Source organism: Balaenoptera physalus (assembly GCF_965194825.1).
Source record: "Balaenoptera physalus genome assembly, chromosome: 8".
Classification (NCBI taxonomy): Eukaryota; Metazoa; Chordata; class Mammalia; order Artiodactyla; family Balaenopteridae; genus Balaenoptera; species Balaenoptera physalus.
In genome coordinates, this window is record NC_138887.1 from 102,609,168 (window position 1) to 102,624,142 (window position 14,975).

At 40.3% G+C, this 14,975-nt stretch overlaps 2 protein-coding genes across 2 annotated transcripts in view; one reads left to right on the forward strand and one right to left on the reverse strand.

Moving 5' to 3' along the window:
* Positions 1-14,975, forward strand: part of MKLN1 (muskelin 1) — a 333,033-nt gene that overhangs the window by 85,847 nt on the left and 232,211 nt on the right. The gene's annotated exons all lie outside the window — the stretch shown is intronic.
* Positions 1-14,975, reverse strand: part of LOC309666065 (uncharacterized protein) — a 92,044-nt gene that overhangs the window by 24,736 nt on the left and 52,333 nt on the right. The window contains exons 6-7 of the mRNA XM_082473190.1: positions 9,818-14,813; positions 428-7,822 (exon numbers count right to left, since the gene is read on the reverse strand). The gene's annotated coding sequence lies outside the window, so the exon portion shown is untranslated. The remainder of the gene's footprint in view (positions 1-427; positions 7,823-9,817; positions 14,814-14,975) is intronic.

A 14,975-nucleotide genomic window follows, 5' to 3' on the forward strand; every position in this document is an offset into this window, starting at 1 on the left:
ACCATTAGGACACCCTTCTCTTTCCCCCTCCACCAAAAGTCAGTTGCTGCTTTCACCCATGGGAGGGGAGCAGTGGACTCTGTTCATCCATGCAGCATTTATTGAATGCCTGCTGTGTGTCAGGTACTGGGATGAATCAGCCAAGGTCCATGCCTTTAAAGGTTTCAATTTAATGGGTTTTGGGGGAGTGGGGGAGGAGATAAGCATCTAACCAAACAAGGATTGTACGGGAACAGAGGAAAGGACAGTCAACCAGTCAGGAAAAGCTTCAGAAAGAGGTGATACTTGAGCCGAGTCTTGAAAAATCAGTACATGGCTGTCAACAGACAATGAAGGCAGAGCACTTCAGGTAGAGGAACCCCAACTCTTGTTCCTCTCCCTCTGATCACTGTATGCAGCCTGACGCATCTGGCTCTACCATCTTTACCCTATACAGTTGTCTTCTCCTTGGTCTAGGGACTTAAGTTCTTCCTTGGCAGAAACAACATTATTAGTGCTGGTTCTGATCAGAGAACTGACATTAGAAGCTTTGCTGCTGCTTTTGTTGCCAATGCCAAAAAACAGCTGGAGTAGTTTGAGCTCCCTGGGGGAGGGTGGAGAAGTTGAGCATGCATGCGTATACCTGTGTCTGTGTATGTATGAGTTTGAGAGTGTGGAGGTGTGTGTCCATCTGGATGGCCGGCTAGATGTTTATCTGCAGGTGTTGCCACAGAAAACAGAGGTGGATATTCAGGAAGCAAAGTGACAGCTTGGGATCTCACAGACAGCTGAAAGACTGCTCAGAGAAGGGAGAGGTTGAAATAACCCCGACCAAAACAAAACGAAACAGAGAAGGAAGTTACATCAGAAGAGGAAAAATGCCAGCGTCATGCTGAAGAGCCACAAATGTCACAAAATAAAAATAAAATGTGGGATTCTTATTTTACTTAGTCAAATACTATTACAATGTTTTCTTCTTTATAGCGCATTATTAAAATTACAGAAATAGTAATATTTAGTGCAGCAAACATGGAGAACACAGAAAAATACAAATTGCTGTAATTTTTTAAAGTTATATTCATAGTATCTTATTTATTTGGATCAGTGATTGCTTATAACTTTGCCTTCTACCTCCATATACAAGTTGGTTTTTTCCTTTAGCACTTAAAAAATATTAAAAACAAGTTCTGAGATTGACTTACTGAAGAACATTTTAAAAGTCTCATTATTAGCACAAATCACACTATTTTGATAAAGATACTCTAATAATAGTTAAGTGACTAAAGGTGTCAGAGCAATAAATGTAGATCCCAGAGATGTTAAGTTTTTCGTTTCCATTCATGTTAGTCTCTTTACCAAAAAGAAGTGAAAGAGTAGTTTTCCTTTTGATTAGATTCTTGTAACCACACAAATGAAAAATTTATAGAATTGGCTTTAGGTGAGGGGGTTTTATAAGAAGTTAATATAATACCGAAATAAGCTTGGCATCAGATCTCGTATGAGTCTTTTGAATTTATTACTTTATAAATAAAGGAATTGGCTTTCCATCACCTTCTAGAATTATAATGGCTTCAAATGATTGATTTTCCAATCTCACAAAGAGTTAAAAGCATATGGAGAGGAACAAACTACTATGTATAAAATAAATAAGCTACAAGGATATATTGTACAACACAGAGAATATAGCCAACATTTTATAATAACTATAAATGGAATATAATATTTAAAAATTGTGAATCACTATGTTGTACACCTGAAACTTTGATAATATCAAACATCAACCATACCTCAACCTCAAAAAAAAAAAAAAAAGCATGTGCAGTTTTGGGCAGTGAACTAGGGAAATTATGTGTGCTTTGGTTATAGTGTGAAACAGTACTTCCCAACTGGATGAACTATTAGTCCATATGCTGTTTTACCAGGTAACTAGTGAATGGATTTGGGGCGGACAGAGTTGAGAATAATTGACTAGGGAAAGAAAAGTACCTGGTGAAGAAGAAGCAAAGCAAGTAAGTCTGATGCTAACTCTGTTTGCACATAGTAGGTAGTCAGTAAATAATTGCTGAAGGACGGAAAGAATGAAATGAGTGAATGAATAGTAAGTATAAAGAAAGTGGCATAAACACCTAATCCAAAATGAAATTTAAATTTTGCTTTGTGACAGGGTTATAACATACTTCCCCTATGATACGTGCCTTGGTGATATATAAAGATGTATAATTTTTAGAAGTTCTGAGACCCTTGAGAAAGAAAACATCTAAAAATTAGATTTGGGGGAAATAGAAATCAATGCATATCTAAACTTTTAGATTTTCTGAATTTTTTTTACAAGTCTAAATTCAGTGTTACTTTAGGAACATAATAATATATTATGTATAAACTGGTTTATTCACAAAGCAGTATTGCTTCTGTTTTACGCTTTGGGGATTTTTTTTTTTGGCTTCTAGGCATGTGGGATCTGAGCTCCCCGACCAGGGGTGTGGGTTCCATCCCACATTGGAAGGCAAAGTCCCAACCACTGGACCACCAGGGAAGTCCCTCATTTGGCTTTTTCAGTTGAGAAGAAACCAGCAAATATTTAGGAAGTGAAGAAACCATAAACATCACAGAAACTTATATTTTTTTCTAGACCCACTTCTTTCCATAAGGAGTTCATTTTCAGGAAATCATCTAAGGGTTGTGGGCAAAGGAAGAATAAAATAAACAAAACTCACTGACTGCAACTTTTTTTTAAGCGAAGTATAGTTGATTTACAATATTATATTAGTTTCAGGTATACTGCATCATGATTCAGTGTACAGATTATACTCCTTTAAAAGTTATTACAAGATAATGGCTATTGACTGCAACTTTTTCCCAAGCATCTACATTTTTGTTTAGTGAGTGAATGCCCCCATATCTGCCAGTTTCTCTGCTTTCTGGGCTTCCACATCTCCAGGGACCCCTCCAACTGGATGCATTTTCTGACTCAGAACTTGCTGAAGCTCTCAAATCCCAGTCTGAAGTAGTCTCCTAAACTCCCTACCCCAGCTTACGTTCTGGGAAACATGTCCTTTCTGATGGTCTGCCTAAGAAATGGGAAAGAGAGAGGAGGATGCCAAGTTCTGTTTTGCATTTTAAATCCACAGATCTTTCCTTCTACGAGTGGCAGGACATTCTTAATTCCTGCTCCTCTTTATGGAAGAATTTAGCATCACTTCCCATGGTGATCCAAGGAACTTTGCTCTTTGCCCGAAATCTCTCTCTCTCCCAAAGCAATTTCCCCTCCTCTGAGAAATGCTGTCCTGTCAGCAAGGCTGCACTGCCCTTGAACCAGACAACTTTCTCTGCTTGTCTTTATCTGTCTAAATAAAGCTAACCTACATTTGCTGTCTTAATTCATTCGGATGCTTGCTGATGCTATTTAAAGCATCCCTTAAGGCTCCGTGGAAAACAAGAGGCATGATTCCCAGTAGGGAAACTTTAGGTTTGTTGGTCATTTAAGGAATTAAAGAATCGAAAGAATCCATTCAGTCTTCAGTAGTTCAGATGTGAAGGACAAAGGAGCTCTTTGTGTTTTTTATCCCAGGCAGTCTTCTTTGACTTGTACGTTGCTGGGATCAGTTGATAGCAAAAGAGGTAACTAGAAAGTTAATCTCTGTGTGTGTGTGTGTGTGTGTGTGTCTGTATGTGTGCATGCACATGCGTGTCTCTCCTTGTCTCTAGGCTTCATGAAATTTGCCCAACAGAACGTGTTTTTTATTCTGGACTCTGATAATTTGTTAGTCCACTGTGAGTTTACTTCCCCTCTCAGGGAACAAATGTGAAAGATCAAAAGGAGATGTCACCTTAGTAAACAGGCTTCTGGTGAGTTTTTGGCTTGTCTCCACCTCCCCCTCTTCAGCCTCCATCAGACATTTCATTAGAGAATCCTGGTACTTACACATTCCAGAAAAGAAGAGGAAATTCTAAACAGGGAAAGGAACAAAACATTGGGGTTGTAAATAGGTCTCCACTGTGCACTTTTATAGGACTGGGAGTTCAGAGAGGTTGCGAATCTGTTGACTGTTTTTTCACATCTGGTATTTATGTCAGTCTGTCGGCTTGCTTAGTGGGAGGGAGAGCTGGTACAATGGGATGGTTTTTAACCACCAGTGCCCCGCTTAAGCACATGCTTTTATCAGCATCCACTTGTTCAGCCACGATTCTGTGACGTCCATTGCAGCGAGTGAGTCAGAAGCCACAAGCTAACAGGTCTGTTCCTTCCTGCCGTCACCTAGGAAACCAATGCATCATCCACAGGAAATGCAGGCCCCAATGGGGAGTATGCCCAGATCAGGTTATAAAGCTGGCAATGAGTTTTTCAAAAGAGGTCAAATAATAATGGGTAGAATCTTAGTCTAGGGTAGGAAGTGGATCCAGACTCTTAGGCATGGATCGAGGACTGTCAGGCAGAAATACCAGGAGGAATTAGTCAGCTAAAATCATGAAAAATGTCTGCTTTATAAGAAATTGGCCAAGGACAAGGGGTATGGAGATATGGTTTGATTACCCCAAACAGCAAACGCATTTATTTGCCAGTTGGCTGAGAGTAATTTTTTTTTTTTTTTTTTGTACGTTAGGACAGTGTGTGAAGTGAGATGAGGAAACTGACAAGACATCACACCAGGCTTTCAGCTGAGTGAAATGTATATCCTCTTTATCATGGTCTCTCTCCCTTAAAATAGTTATGGAGAGTTCCATCAGAGAAAACCACACCTTGTTTGCCCTCATGCTCTCACTGTTTTTTTTCTGCCTGAGCCTTATTTTCTCCCTCCTTCACTACTATAGTTCAGCACAGTCCATTGCCTTAGTGTATAAATACAATCTACCACACACTGTCCACATACCTTATATAAGCATATGAATATAAGCTTAATGCAGCTGAGAAAAAGTACCTGTGGAGCTTCAAGTTGTTTGACAAGCTTAATGTTTCCAGGCAGACTTACACTCTCATACTGCTATGGGTGAAAGAGTCTACGTAAAAGTACAACGTGAGCTCTCCTGGAACTTCCTGTTTTACACTCAAAGAATATTAGAACAGGAAAGAAAAACAACTCAGAAATCACCTGGTCCAACCCCCTCATTTTTCACGTGAGAAATAAGTCCCAGAGAGGTGATTTGTTTAAGGTCATCTAGTGAATTAATGTGTATGTTGGGGGCCAGGAAGAGGAGAGAAGAGAGGTGGGAAGCTTGACCACAAGCTCAAATGAGTCAACAGGTGATATGGCCACCTAAGAGACTGTTATAATATTAAGCTGCATTAACTGAGGTACGGAGTCCTGACTAAAAGGGGCAATTGGTACCCACACAGGCTGGTCAGTGTTGCCAAGAATATGACATTCTGTCCTGAGTACCCATTGAATGGGGAAGAATGACAAACCCAAATGTGCCCAGAGGAGGGTAAAGATGGTATTAAGAGCTTTAGTAACTACTGTATAACCTAAGAAGAAAAACTTAAAACATTAGGTTCCTCAGCTTGGAGACCAGAGGGTTTGTCACAGACAGGAGGTATTGTCAAATAGTTGAAAGGCTGTTTTGAAGAGGGCTCAGACTTATTTTGTGTGATTGCGAAGGGCAGTTACAAATTGGTACAGGTTAGAAGGTGATAGGTTTTAGCTTCATATAAGTAATTTTCCAATCATTCAAGCTGATCCAAATGTATTAAACTGACCAATGGGATAGCGAATTAATTCTCTATCTCCATAGTGTTCAAATGTTCATTCATGCATCCAAATACATTTACTGAGTGCCTGCTATATGCCAGTCATTGGACTAGAAGGACTTTGAGGTTGTTATCTGGGTTAATTAAGGCAATACTAGCTGCTGTATTAAATCTGTATATCAAACCTAAAACTGTCTCATGGCTCAGACATGACAGGAAATTTATTTCTCACTCATATAACATCTAAAATGGGTGATCCTGATGGTGGGTGGCTCTCTTCCAAGTGGTAGTTCAAAGAACCAGGCCCTTCCATCTCATAATTCTGCCATCTTCAACATGCTGTTATAAGGTTGCTTTAGGTGTTGACATCCTGCTGACAGACAGGGAAAGACTGTGGAGGATTGTGTGGGGAGGTTTTTAGGGGATGGACCTAGAAGTGGTACACATCAGCTCTGCTCACATTCTTTCTATCCAGTAGAATTCAGTCACATGGCCACACCTAACTGCAGGGGAGGCAGTCCTGTGCCCAGGAAAAAGAGGAAAATGGTTTGATGACTGACTAGCAAATCTTCCAGCACACTGTCCAACTCTGAGCTTATATAATTATGGTGACAGAACCAAGACAGGAATTTAAAAATTTTCTTGTTTAATGCCAATATCATGTCTCATGTTTACATTAAATGTCTTCCTATTGAGGGCTCCTATTCAAAATATATTAAGTTAAAAAGCAAGGTAGAGAGCAATGTATATGGTATGCTACTTTTGTGAATGAAAAGAGGAATTATAATGACAATATTTATTTGTATTTGCTTGCATATGTATACAGAAACACTGGCAGGATACACAAGAAGCCATAAGGACGAGGGTGTGGGCAGAGGGAGGATGGTGACATCATTGGGAGCGAGCTTCTCCGTGTGTGCCTTTAAATATTGTTTAATTCATTAATTATAAAACTATATACTTTTTAAAAATCTTTCTTTCTGTTGGAGAAGAGTTTTTCTCTGATTAATCTCTTTTTGTTTTCAAGTTAAAAAAAAAACTTGAGGGACTTCCCTGGTGGCGCAGTGGTTAAGCCTCTGCATTCCCAATGCAGGGGGGCCCGGGTTCGATCCCTGGTCAGGAAATAGATCCCATGTGCATGCTGCAACCAAGAGTTCGCATGCCACAACTAATGAGCCCTCAAGCTACATGCTAAAAAGCCCACCTACCGCCACTAAGGAGCCCATGTGCCACAACTAAGGAGCCCACCTTCTGCAACTAACACCTGGTGCAACCAAATAAATAAATAAATATTAAAAAAAAAAAAAACTTGAGAAAAGGACTGTTTGGAAAGGTGAGCAGGCATAACTTATGAACCTGAGGTAACAATAGTGATGACTATGGTGTCTTTCCTGTTACAGTGGGCCTATACTGGATTAATTAACTTTTTCAAAAGAAAGTAAAATAGTGCAACAGCTTGGTTTTATGGATTCATCTAAAAGTCTCAGAGTGTTGTTCTTTTTTTAAAAAAATTACTTCATTTATTTATTTTTGGCTGCATTGGGTCTTTGTTGCTGCAAGTGGGTTTCTCTAGTTGCCGCGAGCGGGGGCTACTCTTTGTTGCGGTGCGCAGGCTTCTCATTGTGGTGGGTGGGCTTCTCATTGCAGTGGCTTCTCTTGTTGCGGAGCATGGTCTCTAGGTGCGCAGGCTTCAGTAGTTGTGGCACGTGAGCTCAGTAGTTGTGGCTTGCAGGCTCTAGAGCGCAGGCTCAATAGTTGTGGCGCATGGGCTTAGTTGCTCCGCAGCATGTGGGATCTTCCCAGACCAGGGCTCAAACCCATGTCCCCTGCTTTGGCAGGCGGATTCTTAACCACTACGCCACCAGGGAAGTCCCTCAGAGTGTTTTGATACATGATATCTTTGTTTATTTTTATGGCATTCCTAATAACTATGATACAAAACATATAATTCTTATTTCGTAAGATACTGTCAGAGTCAATAATAGGAGTTTATTTGTCTACAAATTCATGTTAGATTTGTAGTCCAGTCCTCTTGATTTCTGGATAGCATCAACACTAGAAGTATGTGATTAAAATCCTTTATGTTTTATAGCATTTTCACAAATATTTTCTCATTCAGTTTTCCCATCAGCCATGTGAATTAACTGCAGTTGGTATTACCTTTAGAGATGAAAAACAATGGTGGTGACTATTAAAAATAAAGTTAAAAGGCAAATAAAAAATTGGTTAATATATAAAGAATGATTACAAATCAATAATTAAAGGAAAGTGTTCCAGTAGAAAAATTGGCAAAGGACATGCGTTAAAAATCTTAGAAAGAGGTCTCAATAACAAATAAATAAACATTAAAAAATGTTTTCTCCTCAAAATAAGTAGAGGCAAAAGAAAAATAGTATCTAATACTGACAAAGGTACATGGAAACAGGAACAATTGATATTTTTCTTGAAGGGATATCAGTTGGCAAAATCTTTTTGAAGGAAAATTTAGAGATATATTAAAACTTTAAACATATTCATAACACTATGACCTAGTAACTTTATTCTACTAATTTATCCTCATGAAATAATCAGAGAAACGTAACAATTTATGCCAAATGATATTAATATCAGAGCATTCTTATGAACTCAGCAAAAGGTGGATCAAATGACAGTAAGGAAATGGAATACCAAGCTTCCATTGAAAGACCATGTTAAACAATTAGCTAAAAGCTAAAGGAAAATCCCACTGTCCAATGTTAAATAAAGAAGCAAGATCCAAAAAGTGTACAGAGGAATGTATACACACATTTATATATCTTATAAACAGGTGAATTCTGAAAAACTGTAGTAAGACAAAACTGGCTATTAGTGATTAAGCTTAGGAAGACATGTCTCTACCAAAAAGGGGCTTGATGGTCCTTCAAAGCTTTAAGACTAGAGAGCATTCTAATCTCCTTGCTGATAGCCATCCTACTGGGCTTCTTTATCCAAAATAGACCAGTCCATATAAATTGAAAAGTGGTCAAGGCAGCCTTTGGTGGGCTTTGCCAAGTGTCATAAAGCTCCTTCTCAGCTTCCATAGGGGATTTAATGTTGTGTAGATCTAACAGATCTTGAATCTATGGAACTATCACTGGTTTTCAGCAAAGGATCCAGAATGAGAGCTTTTACCACACCTGGCTTTTAAATGCTTGAACATATTTTTTAGCCCTTACCTGAATTAATATTTGGATTATAGGCATTCAAAACTGATGCCAGGTCTCTAATCACAAACTCCAAATTGTTTCCATTTCTTGCATTACTTTTCCTCATTTCTTGCTGACTGTGATGTTCATTGCATTGACCCAGCCAGCATTTTTCACATGTTTTGAAGCTCTCTTTGTCTTTCAGAATCACCCCTATTGACTAATGATCTAACTCTTACCCACATGCAACACTGGTGATTTTTCTTACCATTCCTAATATTCATTTTGTTAATCTCTTTCATTTTCATTTTTTGTTTTCATCATAATCATAAGCCTCTTCTTAATAGCACATTCAACATTCTTATTGCTTTTGCACTTGTCAGACATACTGGGCTTAATAATGTTGCAGAACACCCCAAATTAAATACAGTAAACCTGCTGATAGTAGAAAACTAGTTGGCCAAGACTAAAACAACTGCATCCAACTGCCATTGCCGCCTGTTGGGGGCAGGCAAAGTTGAAAAATTCTGCGTTTGGAGCAACTTATTTTTCACCTTAGTGAAAGTTCACGGGTGGCCAAGCTGGCAAAGAACCCCTGTCTCTTCCACCATCGTGCAATTCTGGTGAAGTACATTTGACACAATAGTCATCAAATCATATATAAATATGTAATCGACCAAAATTATTTTTAGATAGCTCAGTTGGTTTGCATTGTCTTAATGAGGCTGAGGTCATGGGTTTGATCTCTGTGTGGGTTTTTTAGTACACAGAGAAAAACCATGTCACCCAAGTAGTCTATACCTACATCTAGCCATCTCGCAAATGCATGATCTTTAGGGCAATGGTCCCAAACATTTTTGGCACCAGGGACCAGTTTCGTGGAAGACAATTTTTCGACAGACGGAGGGGCGGATGTTTCAGGTGGTAATGTGAGTGATGGGGAGCAATGGGGAGCGGCAGATGAAGCTTCGCTTGCTTGCCCGCCACTTACCTCCCGCTGTGTGGCCCAGTTCCTAGCAGGCTGCAGACCAGTACTGGCAGGGTTGGGGACGCCTGCTTTAGGGGACCTAGATATAGTGTGTGGTGAGACATATCATTTCAGTACAGTCCATATAGGAAAATGCAGTTGTGAACCTTCATAACAGTATTTAACTTTGGAATCTTCAAACTGAAACCTCAATTAGCCATTAATCAGAGAGAAGATGCTTTAGTCGTATGTTCAAGTTTTTTAAAAAATCTATCATCTATAAGCACAGGTTGGATCACAGTGTTCTCCAAATGTAAAATACTAAAGAAAGAGGCTTATTTTTCTCACTGAGATCATTAGAAAAATTAGAGTGGTACCTGATTTACCTCTACTCCCCAGGAAACTGATGACAATTAATTCCTATTGAGTTAGTATTCTAAGATTTTCCAAGGAGCAGGTCAATGTCACCAGAGAATGTTACACATTTGTCAAAGCACGGAAAGCTACAGAGTCACAACTCAGTTTTTGGCCTCAAATGCAATTTTCTCCCTCTGTTTTCAGATCCGCTCCTCCCTTCAACACCAGAGCTGCAGGCTGCTCTCTAAATAACACCGTGTCCCTGGCCTCCTAGCTCCCATTTGAACATTTTGGCAGGGCTCCTTTGAGGTCTGCCCCCCACCGTCTCCCCTCTCCAGGCTTGTCTTCGTTTGTCTGAGTCAGCCGTGAGTCACCTCACTCATTAATGGAACTCAGAATTCCTCTCCATTCTCTGGATCCCTTTCGTCTCCCTTCTTGTAACTGGTTTTCTGGCAGCATCAGGTCTGTGGACAACCTTGAAGCTATGGGCTGGGTCACTATTAAGATGGTCTGCTCTGTGAAGAGGTTGGCAGACAGCAAGTAGAACTAAAAATGATGATAATGACAATAATGATGATGGTGCACACAGTTGCTTCAGATGCACTTTAATGGCCAGATTTGGTACCTTTGCCTGTGTCAGCTCATTGGACAGCACAGGGGTCCTTAATTCTTGGTCCCTTCTTTCTCTTCCTTGTCTCTTCTTTCCCTCCTCACCACCACTTCCTCCACACACATGCCCATATGGTACAAGGTGAAAGCTTAGAGACTCCACTACTGGAAAGGCAGATAAAAGAGCAATGTCCTTACATTGGTGGGCATTCTCTTCTCCAGCATTTTCAGACTTGCTCTCATTTCTACTCATTCTATTTTACATTCCCAATTCTTTCCTTTTTGTGAGAGGTAGACCAGAGAGGACAAAAGAGAAGGATTTATGCCTTGTTGGTGCCTCCTGGGCATATAAAGAAGCCTAGTAAAATGATACTGATAATAAACTCTGAATTCACTGTAGAAAACGTCAACACCAAAACACCAGTATTAATTCATTAATCTACTTAAAGCCCTTTGTAAAATGGTTGATACTTTACTCAACTGGATAGTGACTAGTTTTCAGTAAATCAGATGATTTACTTTTGAAAGGGACCGCAGAGATCACCCTGTCCAGTCTTTCATTCAGTGGGCATGCATTTACTGAGCACCTGCAATGAGCAGACCCTGAGCCACGCCCCCCAGGGCAATGCTTTTCGAGCTTCACTGTGTGTGTATGTTACCTGGGAAACTTGCTAAAATGCAGATTCTGATTCAAGAGGCCTGGAGTCAGGGCTCGAGGTTCGGCATTTCCGTAAGCTCCGGGGAGATGTCCCCGCTGCTGCCCACGAACCACAGTTTGAGGAGCAAGACTACAGGGCTCTTCATAGAACGAGACAAGGCTTGACTCTGTCCCTGAGGAACATCGGGGGCCCACAGGCTCTGGGATGCTGCCCTATGAATTCCTTCTCCTCAGCTGCTGATAATTATCTGTGAGGCCCAGACAATGCTGATCTGTTCTTCCCAATGCTTTTGGCTTTCTCATGTCTTCACTCCCAGTGGAAGGTATTAAAACTGCAAAACTCAAATTGGGATTAGGGCAAGGAAAAGGCTCATTTATTTATTTATTTATTATAAATTTATTTATTTTATTTATTTATTTTTGGCTGTGTTGGGTCTTCGTTGCTGCACGCGGGCTTTCTCTACTTGCAGCGAGCGGGGGCTACTCTTCGTTGCGGTGCATGGGGTTTTCATCGTGGTGGCTTCTCTTGTTGTGGAGCATGGGCTCTAGGAGCATGGGCTTCAGTAGTTGTAGCACGCGGGCTCAGCAGTTGTGGCTTGTGGGCTCTAGAGCTCAGGCTCAGTAGTTGTGGTGCACGGGCTTAGTGGCTCTGCAGCATGTGGGATCATCCTGGACCAGGGCTCGAACCCGTGTCCCCTGCATTGGCAGGCGGATTCTTAACCACTGCACCACCAGGAAAGTCCAAGGCCCATTTATTTATTTATTATAAATTTATTTATTTTATTTATTTATTTTTGGCTGCATTGAGTCTTCGTTGCTGCGCACGCAGGCTTTCTCTAGTTGTGGTGAGCGGGGGCTACTCTTTGTTGCAGTGCACATGCTTCTCATTGCAGTGGCTTCTCTTGTTGCGGAGCATGGGCTCTAGGCATGCGGGCTTCAGTAGTTGTGGCTTGCGGGCTCTAGAGCGCAGGCTCAGTAGTTGTAGTGCACTGGCTTAGTTGCTCTGCAGCATGTGGGATCTTCCCGGACCAGGGCTCGAACCCATGTCCCCTGCGTTGGCAGGCAGGTTCTTAACCACTGCGCCACCAGGGAAGCCCCAAGGCCCATTTATCTTTAACCTTTGTTCTGAAATCTAGTCTAGGCCATTTTACCAGCGATCTCTGAACTCACGTTTTAAGCAGAGCCTGATTAACAATAAAGTATTTCTTTGATTACTACAGAGATCTCCTTTTATGATTTGTTAGTTTGTGTACTTTGCCAATTTTTCTATTAGGATCTTTGTCTTTTCATTATTGAGTTGTGATAGTTCTTTATTAAAATATTAAGGAGGATCTCTTTGCCCCTAATAAAGGATTTTTTTGTCTTTTAATTTTGTCTATTCACTTTGGAGTTAAGAATCTTAGACTCTAGGTTAACATTAATTTTCTTGCTTATCTGAGCAAGCCCCTTTACCTGTTATGACATGGTTCCTTTACCTGTAAATGGAGGCAATAAAGACTACATATTGAGTGTATGTTGAGTATAGAACTGTTGAGTATGGAAAGGAAATACATGTGGGATGATGCTATACAATCATAGGACATGGTTACTTTGGTTTCAGAGTTTATATTAATCTGATAGTATTATTGAACCTAGAGTAGGACATAGCTGACTGATGTTAACAAGTACCAGTTTTGTTTGTTTCACTTTGTTTTGCTTTTAGTTTGGTTTTGGTTAAACAAACAGTTGTTGAGCACTTACAAGTACTTTGAGTGCTGTTCTAGGTTTTAGTAACACGAACATACATAGAGTTAGAAGCTGCCTATTAACAACTACATATGTGTAAAAGTGCTTATGATTTCTGTTTTCCTTTTGCCTCCTCAACTGCAACTTTCTAAGTTGTCAACAGACGAGATCTTCTACCACTCCTAACACGTCCAATTAAGAAACTACCTCAGTACTGAGGCAAATGACCCAGTTGTTCCTTGGTCTCTACATTAACTGTCTCATGTCCACTAGAACGTTATACTTGTTAAAATTATTAATTTATATAGTAGAAGTTATGAGTGATAGTATTCCAATTCAGACTGTTAGGTTTTTGTCTAGCTTAAAGAAACAGAAAACGTGTACTTCCACCCTCATCTATGATGTTTAATGCCTTTAAGTTCTCTCCATTACTGCCTGAAAAAAAAAAAAAGACAGACAAGACAGAAAGAATATAATGAACCATTAATAGTAAAACAGAAATAGAAATGTCTGAAGACAATGTCTTTTGCCTCTAGTTGGTGTTTGTTTTTTGATACAGTCAAAGGAAAGAAACTCTAACAGCAAAATTTTAACTATCATCCAGGTAGAGCATACTCCCACACTCCCACTGGTTCCCCCTATATTCTTCCTACACAAAATCTGCCTTATGAGTCTCTACACCGAGCATAGATAAAATAAAGAGTCAATATTATTGAATCCCATCCATTTGCCAAGCACTGTGCTAAGTGCTTTCACATACATTTTCTCATCTAATGGATCTTTTACTTTCTTACTGCAGGGGAGAAGGTGAGATTGTGCCTTTGCTTTGCTACTTCCTCTTCCTAGCGTCCTTACTCTTCTGTGTAAGCCTTACACTGCAATCAAGGGAACCCAGTTTGAAGCAAAATCCATTCTTTTTTTTCATTTCATCCAGGTCCACAGCAAAAAGTTGACTGGTTTCTCATTACTGGGAGATGAGAGATGTGTTGATTTAGGAAAAAATGAATGGAACAGGGCTTAGGGCTAAATGTTCTTTTACATACATGGGTGGGCACCTACCTCTGATGAGAAGTCTCTCTTTTTCTGGCTTCTTTCCCAGATAATCCATTGAACTCTCTGAGCAAAAGCATCGTATACATCCAACTCCTCCTTTGATTTATTTCTTTATATATGAACACAGGTTCCTTACCACCTCCTTCACCCACCCATGACCCACCAAAAACAAAAAGAGAAAAAAAGAAAATCTCTCCTGCAGAAACATGACAGATCTTATCTATTCCTGAGATTAACTGCTATTTTCTCCTCTTACCATGATTCCAAAGTTTGGACTCCACTAATGAAAACATAGCCTGGGTGACATTGCATAACCAGTGAGAAAGGAATCTTCCCTCGGTAATGAGAGAAGGGCTGAGTCACTATCTCAGCTCTTAGGAATGGCTCTCCAGCTGCTGACTGAGGCCACAAGGGTTCAGCCACGAGGCCGGCAGGGACCTCCCCAGTGACTAACAAAAAAGAGGCAACCAGAACTAGCCAGAGTGAACTGGGGCAACTGACCCATTTGTAGATGTACCCCCAAGGACAGTGGCCAGCAGTCCAAGTCGCAGTGTCCTGGCAGTGTAGCAAATGCCTGATCCGATCTGATGGATGAATGATGCCCGACAACAGAAGACTCTGGAAAAGGATACTTGTAATTAGCATGTGGTGGCATTTTTATTCCAGAGGTTTAGTCTTTATTCTTTCACATATACAACAGACATTTGAGTGAATATATTAGGCACTGAACTAGAGGTTGGCATATTCCTTGCCCTCAGGGAGTTGACAGTTCAGCAGAAA